The following is a 10,880-nucleotide window of genomic DNA, read 5'->3' as shown; positions in this document are numbered from 1 at the left end:
AGTATTTTAATCACCAGTTTGGTGTGGCTTGGTGATTGAGGCGGGCTGGTATTGTTATCACGACTGATTCCCTCCACTCACTGTCTTTTTTTATTATAAGCCGTTTGGGTTATAATACTGTACTTTTATACTTGTTATCTTTAATTTTTTCCCAAGCGAGTCACTGACAGTTAGTGTGATCATATAATACTAAAAGCTTGTGAGCGAAGGCTCACGCGCGCTCACTACAAATGGGGTAGAAGAACGGAGAAATTACTACAATGACATGACATAAGTTCAAAATCCCATTCGTGATAGTTTTATGAAAAAACACCCATTTATTATATTCAAATAGTCGAATGTATATTGTATACCTAAAGCAAAAAAGAGGACACAAATGATACTGACAGGCTTGATTATGGAATTAAATAATTTGATAAAGACTGTGAGTTATGAATATCACTGACCTTATTTTTATATATAGGTATATGTTAGACTATCTAAATCTTTTCAAAAAAAAATATGACAAATGACCTGTTGAACGTATGTTATTACATTGTTGTAATTTCTCAGTACTTCTAACCTATTTGTAGTGGGCCTTCGCTTACAAGTTTCTAGTCTGATCATTTAAATAAATTTTCATAGATATTCTATTTCTCCTCCACACCTTTTTATCTCCCTCACGGTCTGATTTTGATTCCTTTAATATATGTTGTGGCACTCTGCCATGTCGCGTTGCAATATCTGGCGAGGAGTATGGGATCGTCACAACAGTTTTTATTGATGCAATTTATCAAAATTACTTAATTGTTTTGCAATTTCAAATAAATAAAAACGATTTTTCAATTCATTTTCATTTGAAAAATTCTTAGAACGCAAATAACTCCACGGAGAGTTATGTTAGAGAGCTAAAAGTGATCCCATCAGATTTGGTTTCATGCCTAAAAATTTAATTAGTCAATTTTTTCCAAATTGGCTAATTGAAACCGGATTTGTTCTGAAAAACCAAGATATTTAAGATACTAATTATGTAGTTTCTGATTTTTTCAAAGGAATACCACTAATTGATATGAATGCTGTGGCACAAAAATATGTGTACAGTTATATTACTCTAAACTACGAAATAAAGGAGTAATTTTGATAGATCAAAATTAAATGATAGTATTCTCACAATCTTATAATTATTCTTTCATTCTTGAGGTGAGACTATGTATGCATAGTTGGTAATTAAAATGACGGACGATGTTATAAAATTAAGCGCAATGAGAAGTAAAAATTGTAACTCGTACAGAAATGGCAACTTGTACACAACATCTATGGGTTCGAGTAGAAAATTTGCAACCTCTGTGGGCCCCCTGCAACCAAATGTAGTTGTCACATCAATTTTTGTTTAAACCCCGCGTAGTATACGGACAAAAAAATCACTCTGACTAAATTTGTTACAATTAAATAACTGTACTTGGAGCTGTTAGAGATTCAGTTCCCCGAGGAGGGACGGAGATGCACCTTAACTATGTGACTAATTCATAATCAAGGACAAATTAGAAGCCATGACATCTGTAACACCACTAGGTTGACAATGTGTTACCTCCAGGAAACAAGGAAAAAACTGGAGGACTATTTCGAGGTCGCTGAAGTCACAGGATGATTCCAAGAAGGTCAAGGAATCCGAATTCATCAAGAAGGTGCACACCATCATTTACTAGTGACCGGCCCTTCGTCTTAATCGGAAAGGAACTTGAAGTTAAGGCTTTTGTTACTAAAGATCTCAAATGCCCCTCTTCATTTCATTTCTTTAGTCACTTTGTAACCAAGGATCAGTGGTCCCCAGCAATCACGACTTTAATCCGATTGATTATTTTGTCCGGGGCTACCTTGAGGCACACACTAATAAACGTCCCCCCATAACTAACGGATGGCCGCTATCAAGGAGCACTTCACGTCTATGCCCAAGGACCTTGATTCCGTCTCATACCAAAAATTATAAGCTAAATGGTGAAATAATGTCTATGTTATCCATTTTTTCCTAATTTAGTTTGCCACTTTAATACTTTTTAGTCTACTACAGGCAATGAGGGCACAATGAATACTCGATAACTAACTATGCAACTTCTATTAATTCACCCTTTTAATTGAGCTAACAAGGTGGATGTTGGAAAGGGAAGTAAAAATTACATACATACTTAATATAGTAACGTCACCTGTGGTATCTCAAAAATGACATATTGCAGAGGTTAAAGTTTTCTTATAGCCAATAAAAATCCTCAAGGTAACAGGTGCGTTTTGTCATTTTGTTTCATAGCTTCGCTCTGATAAGCCTAATATACTAATATATTGGAAGGTATAATAGGATATGAAGAAACTAACAAAATATTCAATACCGCAAGATGACGCATAGATCATGGTTTAGTAAACTAATGCTTTGACTTTAAGTCGTTTTTTTGTGTGTGTGTGTTGTTGTTGTATTAGGACGTATCAGGAATATTTCCTCTGTGAATCCATGAGTATCATTTATTGCATCATACATATTAGACTTAAAAGGATTAATTATTGGGTAAGGATATGCTCCATTTACAAACGTTTCTGTTTCATTCTCAGCTTCTTCATATAAGTAGATATTATCTAGTCATTACTCACCAAATATGGAATTTTTGATAGAATATGGATTTACACTAGTGTTGTGTCGGTTCTTATTTATTCATTCTAGACCAGTCCAGTCTTAGAACCGATCTTATCGGTCCTTAGGACTGACGATAATTGGAACCTTTGCTTAACCATCGGTCCTTGGAGTTTTTCAGATAAAATATTTACTTACTAAATCTGCATATGTATGTATTTAATTATATCTATAATGTCAATATTGAGTCAGAAGTTTTTTTAACCTGTATTTTCATTTTTCTATTAACTAGCAGTAGTGCCTGGCATGATTCGGAGTTATTAGGCGTTGACGAACAAACAAACCTTATTAGATGGTGTATTGAGCCAAATTAGATATATAAAGTAGATTACTGTACATATCTTGCAAAAAATATTCATATTTTCATTATAATACGAACATATTATATTGTTACTTAGTTAAATAATTTATTATAATATATTACAGAATAATTTAAAAAAAAGGAAAAATATCCTCATTAACGTCACGAAGGATCAATTTTACCTTCTTTAATAACCGATAAGTGGGACTGGATGGGACCGAACTGGACTAAATTGGGGTCTTCGGTCCTAAATAAGGACTGACACAACACTAATTGCCACATGGATATTGGTGCAAGTGTTATTTTTATTAAGGTTAAAGAATTCATTACGTGGATTGAGTGAATGAGGAATGTTGTTTGATGTATACAAAAATTACACATGCTTAAATTGATTATTTTGCTATCTCATCTTAAATAGAGATCAGCTGTGAATTATTTTTTTCCAGATATGAGATGATATCGTTTTTTGAGAAAATATTTACTTACTAAATCTACATATATATGTATTTAACTATATCTATAATGTCAATATTGATTCAGAAGTTTTTTTTGACCTGTATTTTCATTTTGCTATTAACTAGCAGTAGTGCCTGGCATGACTCGGAGTTATTAGGCGTTGACGAACAGACAAACCTTGCCTTCTTAATGTAGAAGATAACTCCTCAAGAAATTTTCAGTGGTACGTTTTCATGAATAAGGAAAAAAAGGAGTGCCCAACTCCTTTTTTATACAATTCTTTTCACTATAAACTTGAATAAAATATGAGTGGACCAAAACGCCTGCAAGATTTCATTCTTCAAATGCCATTAATTCAAATTTTACACTACCCTAATTATTAACTGTATATGATATACAGTATACATCCGCTAGCACTATTTATAGTCCCTAGCATCCCTAGCTGAAAGTATGGAGCAGATTTGAGATCTGTTGCACAACTACGCATAGGTCGTAACTGCCAATGAAAATCCATTTCACTCAACTATGTTTTCCTTTTCGATGAAGAAATCATAATCCTGGGAGATTTAAAAGGGCAACTAACTTTATAGTTTGACTTCACTAAACCTCTCTACGTTTGTCATGTGAGAGCACGTTTTAGTTGTCGATGTTTACCTATATTCAGGAATGCATCCTCCTCATCTATTCCGTGTTTCAGTACATTTTATGTCCCCCAGAATAATCAAACTACTTTTCATTTGTTTTTATTTTTGTGCAAGCCAATGGTGCTTTGTTATTCTCCTTCTTATTTGATTCTGGTACCTATGTAACTTAACAACTCAATCTATAGGATAGATGATTTCTTATTTCTGTTTGTACAATTGATGTTTATAATATGGATTACTTTCATCTTCAGGAAGGCTTTACAACCTATCCTTCTCTCTATATATAAATATACACAACAATATTAATATGATCAGAATTACTGAAACCAAAGCAAATCATTATAGAAAATACACAAAATATACTCTTCTTTTTTTTTTCCTGTGGATAACCATATCTGTTTATATAAACCCACAACAAGGCAAAGGGCTACTATTCTTGAAGAGAAGGAGGTACTGACACATTGGCATATAGCCCCTAAAACATTGATATTCTGAAACCGAGAAAAAATTAAATATATTAGGGCTTTGCAGATAAATTGGGAATTTTTCAAATTGCTTTAAATCTTTAAAGCACAAGGGGGATAAGTGCACATCGATGAGAAAAAGTGTGTGGTGGACGCAGAAATTTATTGGTAAAATTTAAGAGTAATCGCCTCTGATTTGACTCAAGTCCCACCAGTTTTGAAGTCCAAGAATCAGGCTGGAATAACGTTTTTTGGAGCTGTGACCAGTGATAATTCCATCATGGTACCATATCTCATCGAGACTAAAACTTAATATCAACACAACTGAGTACCTGAAGGACGTCTTTCTAACCTAGTTTCATCGAGACTGGACTTAAGATCAACACACTGAGTACCTGAAGATCCTGAAGGACGTCTTTCTACCCTGAATGAAGGATAAGTTTAGCTTGAACAATGTGATACATATGCAGGGCTCTACCCCGTGCCATATTTCCAAGAGAACTCAGTCATTCCATCTGAGAGGGTCCCGTTTTTCGTGAAGGCTGAAATCTGACTTAGCAATGATACTAACTCTTTCAAAAAATGAATGTATTACGGTACTAGGACAGATTTACTGATCAACCAACCCCCTTAAAGTCTTTTTTTTTTTTTTATCATTCCTATCTTTTTTACCATTCAACGGTCCTCAGACCGATTAGTCTTTCCTATAGTCCTAGCTATCTTTTTATTTTCTTCAGTCCTAGCTAGGATTAAAGAATATATAAAAATGGATAAAATAATTAATGATAGCTAGAACGTATAATAATAAGTTCTATCCACAGGCCTCCTACTTCAGATGTATTGCCTCTTTGAAAAAGGTTATAATGACACTTCACCAACTGAAATGATGTAGTTAGTAACTACGTCATCTCAGCTGTTGTAGAGACAATAAAAAACTGATAAGGACCGGTCATAGAATTGACAAATTTTATTAAGAACGGAATGATAAGACTACAGTCTTTATAGTTTTTTAGACCGATCCAACTCTATTCCTCACCTTACTTAAATCCCATTTAGTGTATGTACTATAAATAAAAATGTACGTTAAAGTAACAAATTTGGAAGTTCCAATTATGTATCTCACACAATTATTCAAGTCTTTGAATCAAATTAATAAGACAAATCCCATCTTCACATCTTTTCTATGAACTATGAAGAGTTACACTTTACTTTGGGACTATTTAATGAACTTGTTGTAATATTATTTATGAATGTTTGTTGGTTATATTTTCCATAAGCTGCTTGTGAAAAATATATATCTCAATCCTTAATGCCTCCATTGTAGGAAGTGATTGGATCGTTTAAAAAAAAAATAAAGATCCGATTGGGATATTACTTAAAAACATATTATATGCAAATTGCTGATTTTGGAAAACAAAACTTCATATTATGGAAGGTAGAAATACGAGGTTAGACCACCATGTAATCGAGCTTGCTAGAATTTTCAATTTGATTTACCGTACGAACGGCTCGGCTAGACAATCTGATTTTGACGTCATATAGTATAACAACGGTACTGTTACAGTAACATTGAAGGAGGGCCGTATATAGCTCCTCTTGGTAACAGTCATACTATTTGACGTCACTGTTAAAAAGTGTAATGAAAGTTAAACATCAGTCGGAAAGTGTTATGGTATAACTTTTTATTTCTATTAATCCAAGGTTATACCATAACGCGTGTACGACTGATGTTTGACTTCCAACATGCCTTTAATATTAACGTCATAGTAGATGTGTGGTTACGTGTTTTGTCAAAATCTTTTTTTCTTGCCCAGCAGTCGGTAGAATTCATTAAATTGAAAATTCTAGTAATAGTGACGTCATTGACTATGTGTGGTAGCGTGTTTTATCAAAATCTGCCTGTCTTGCCATGCAGTCGGTACAATACATCAGATTGAAAATTATAGGAAGCCGATTACATGATGGTCTAACTTTGTATTTCTATTGACCTTCTATTAATCTTGATATTTTATATGAGAATTTAAGGAATTTTGGGATATTGGCAAACAAATATTGTTCCTTATGTGTCCAGTACCCAATATTAAAATGCCTGTCCCCCAAGAAAGTCATCAATGTAGAGATATGAAATTTTTCAAAATTCACATGAGCATAAATAAAAAAGACCTTTTATATATGTTGGTAACATTCAAAGACAAGGTGTCTCGTGACAGAGATCAGTGATCACTATCAGTGATCACCTCCTTAACTTCATTCTATCACGCAGCCCTTCCTTCAAAAAGTTTCAGAAAAAGGTATCATATTAGTAAGAGAAAAGAAGGAGAAACCTCGACAATTGACATCAAAATAAAGTGTATATTTTTGTGTTAGTATTGTGTTTGTTTTAACGAGTTGAAATATTAATAAACTCCATGCTCACAAATGCGTTTGCATTTTTAAAATAGGGAAGAATGCTTAATACACGGCCTTACCTCAATAACACAAAAATACCCTATGTAGTTTGTTGACAGCTATCGATTCCTTGGTCTCACTTTATACTTCATGACTCATGGCTCTTTCATAATTTATTCTTTTTGATATATAAACGAAGTATTAAGTTATCCTTAATGATAAAAATCTGGTGTGTTTTTTTTAGCTGACCGTTAATTTGCAAGAAGAAATTTTCGGTTCATAGCAGTTGTCATTATTATTTAATTCCCGAGTAGTGAACATTAGTGTTGAGACTCGGTCTGCACCGAATTTTTTTTCCGGTTTGGTCTTAAATGATTTATTTTAGACCGATTTGGACCGATTTTTCGGTACAGACCGCGGTCTCAGACCATTGACCTTTTTTTTCGGTCTTACTTTGAATAACTATTTTGATTCGGTCTCACTTTATGGATCGATTTTTTTTCAGTCTCAATTTATGGACCGATTTTTTTCGTCCTCATATACTATTAGAGTAATGTTTTTTTTCTGGATCAATTATCATTCATTTTTTTCAAAATATCTCAAAAGCACACGATAAGTTTTAGAACAAATACTGTATCCATATAAGAGACGGCGGGGTCAAAATTAATACGAACTATGTATCTCTGTTTAAACTTCGTAAAACGTAATTCTACTTGAAAAAACATATGATGTCATGTTATAAACAATTTATCTGTAAAATTGGTCGAGACCAATTTTTTGGGACCGAACTAGACCGAATTTTTCTTTGGAACCGGTCTAGCCCGAATGTTTATATGAGAGCGGTCTACACCGAGCTTTTTTGTAAATATAATGGTCTCAGACCGGTCTAGGATTTAAACCGAACCCCAACACTAGTGAATATCCTTTCCTAAACAGATTCAATTATATTCAAACCCTGATTGAAATTCATCCTTCCTTGTTACAGCTGATTGTAGCTGATCAAATGAAAGGTCATGAGCATTATTCTTTCTCTCATCCAAAACATTTTTCAAATTGTCAGGGTTACCATGTTGATGTTCGGTTTCTTTATTTTTAACATGCCCATTTTACTGTGGACTTTCACCATTGGACTTATCTTATATTTTGGTTCCGTTTCCAAAAGAAAATGAAAATAATTTCTTTTTTTTATCCCTCTTACTTGTCGTATATTGGTTATCTTATTATTTTTATGAAGAAATTTTGGCTAACATCATATACAAATATGGAGTATAGCTACGCTTTTAATTCAATTCAAAAATTGTGGAGAATTGACAATGATACTCAAGGAGTATTTAAGAGACACATAGCAGTTGGTTTGATTGTCTTATTTTGCCTACTACAAGATAATTTGGAGCATTTTTTCTGTTTATTTCTGTATTAAAAGTCGCGTTATTCAATAAAAGTAACTACGAGAAATAGAACAGTAATATTTTGCAGGTTACTTGTAATAAATTATTCCTGCGTGCGGCCGTCATATATGATTATTTATTACTTATTAATAATAATATATGAGGCATGCAATGGGTTTTTTTTTGGGGGGGGGGGGCATAATTTTTTATACCAATTTATTCTAATTTTCTATATAGGCTAGAAAATATACTGCATTTGAACAAACATATTCCCAACTTCTTCCTTTTCTATCTTAATACTTTTATTTAAGTTCATCTGGGTAAGTGTTGTCATTCTGGAGTCATTCATGGTCCATCTCAGCAAAATCTTGATCCTCTGAATACTAGAACAGTTTCTTTCTCCATCACAGGTTGTAATTGGTAGGATGCAGGCAATTCTCAGTAGAGAGCAGATATTCGGAAATGTATCCTTATTACGCTTGTTTAGAGCAAATAAAAGATAAATTGGCTTATCAATTGATTTTTTCCACCTTATTTTCCACATCTGAAGATCCACTTTCAAACTTTCGAATCTTGGTAAGTCTTCTTTGGGGATACATTTTTTTTTTTTTTTGTAGAAATGACGCAATCCAAAAATGGAATAAAAATGGTCCTTTTGGACTTGAAGCAGGAATGTCGTCCTATATTTCTGTAATGAAGTCCTTCTTAGTACACATTCTTCTTCTCCAACTCTCTCACTGAACTAATGAATGTCTGAATACCACGAATCAAATATTTCATTCATCCCAAAGTTAAAAGAAATACAAGATTAGACCATTGGGCCTGCTAGAATTTTCAAGTTGTCGTATTGTACCTACTTCTGAGCAAGATAGACAGATTTTGACCAAATCATGCAACAAGACATCACTATTAAAAAGCTTGGTGGAAGTCAACCATCAGTCGTACCCGTGTTATAGACAGTATACCATTGTATTCCTATTAACCTTGATCCATCCCACTTCTCATCTTTCTCAGGTTATCCAACATATTATCCATTAAAAATATCAAGATCTATCTTTGGAGTTTCATTGTGATATCCTTCAACGACTGTAAATTGTTTTAGAGATATAACTGCAAGATTGTACCCGGCTCAGGTTTAGCAGTTATATAAGTCCCGGTCTAGGCTCTTTCATTTCAACAGTTTCGATGAAGCTTTATTGGTCTCTGTTCTTTTTATATAGGCTCAGTTTGGTAACAAACACATAAAACAAGGCTCGTCACTTGAAAATTCGGGCCCAGGAAAGGACATTAGATACAAACAGAACTGCAGCTACCTTATAGGCAGAGTGCATATTATCCCAAATACCAGCAGGGCCCCTGAAAACTAAGGTTACTTAAAACAATGGCTTTCAAAGTGGGCCGTGAGGGGAGGCTAGGGAGGGGTGTAGAGAAGTATGCAGGAAGATGGAATATTGAGGATTCCATCTAGTAAACACATACATAGTACATATGTTTCGTATAAAGGGGACTCAGCTAAAAATTTAATAGCCTTGGCATAGAAAGTTTGGGGAACTTTGGCGGAAGAAATATTATAGCTATCATATTATAGAGCCACTACAAGCTTAGTAGCGGACCTGGATCCATAATCTTCCCCACCCCTTCCCTCTTTTATTTACACCGTCTGGTCCCTAAAACCACTTTTCCAGATCCATAAGAAGCTCTTACCTATTTGAAACTGAGATACAACTATATCACCCAGGCGACGTAAAAAAATTCAGAAAATTGACTTATTGATTAAAGCTAATCTATTTTTTTAATACTATATATTGTTGTTTTTTTCTTCTATATTCTATATAGGAACAAAAGTACGAGAACCGAGACTGATAAGCAATATATTGTAGTTTTTGTTCTTGTCTTGGTTCGGCTTTGTTGGTTCCGTTTCTAGCGGCTCAAGACTCCTTACGTGCAATGACAAGACTCTCTGACAGATAAGGAAGTTTTACATCCCATCAAATTTAATTCCTATCAGAATTAAATGTGATCATTTTTTTTCCATTGATATGAAGTCACTTCTTCCCTTAGAGTCTCTTAAAAGAACACGATCTATATCAGTAGATGTTATACATACTTTTTTATTTCAAGGTTTAAAAATAAGGTTTTCAGATTTAAAATGATATATTAAATAAATGAATGGCCTACCGTCGTATAAACATAATTTCCTCCTCTTATTTTAATATTTCCTAATTGTAATCATAATTTCTTGAACCTTACTGTCTATCAAGAGTATATCCCTCTATTACCTAGTTTTATTATCTAGCCTAACCCTAAAATGTATTAAAAATATATTACTACATCGTTATTCAATCTTATTTCCTTCTTGTAGATAAAAATTAACAATTACAATGGAAATAATAATATATTTTTCTCGAATTATACCTACTTTTCTCATTTTTATCGATCCTATAACAATGTTCAAATTTAAACATTTCATCGAAATTTTCAGTTCCTATTATTTTGATTTCATCCAAATATCATTGTTTATCATAGGTATCAATAAGTATTCAATGCAGACCTAAGATCTTTTTTTGTTATTCTTAAAGACAT

The sequence above is a fragment of the Lepeophtheirus salmonis genome, chromosome 3 (assembly GCF_016086655.4).
Source record: "Lepeophtheirus salmonis chromosome 3, UVic_Lsal_1.4, whole genome shotgun sequence".
Classification (NCBI taxonomy): Eukaryota; Metazoa; Arthropoda; class Copepoda; order Siphonostomatoida; family Caligidae; genus Lepeophtheirus; species Lepeophtheirus salmonis.
The sequence above is the reverse complement of the archived record's forward strand: the minus strand, read 5'-3'. Positions refer to the sequence as shown.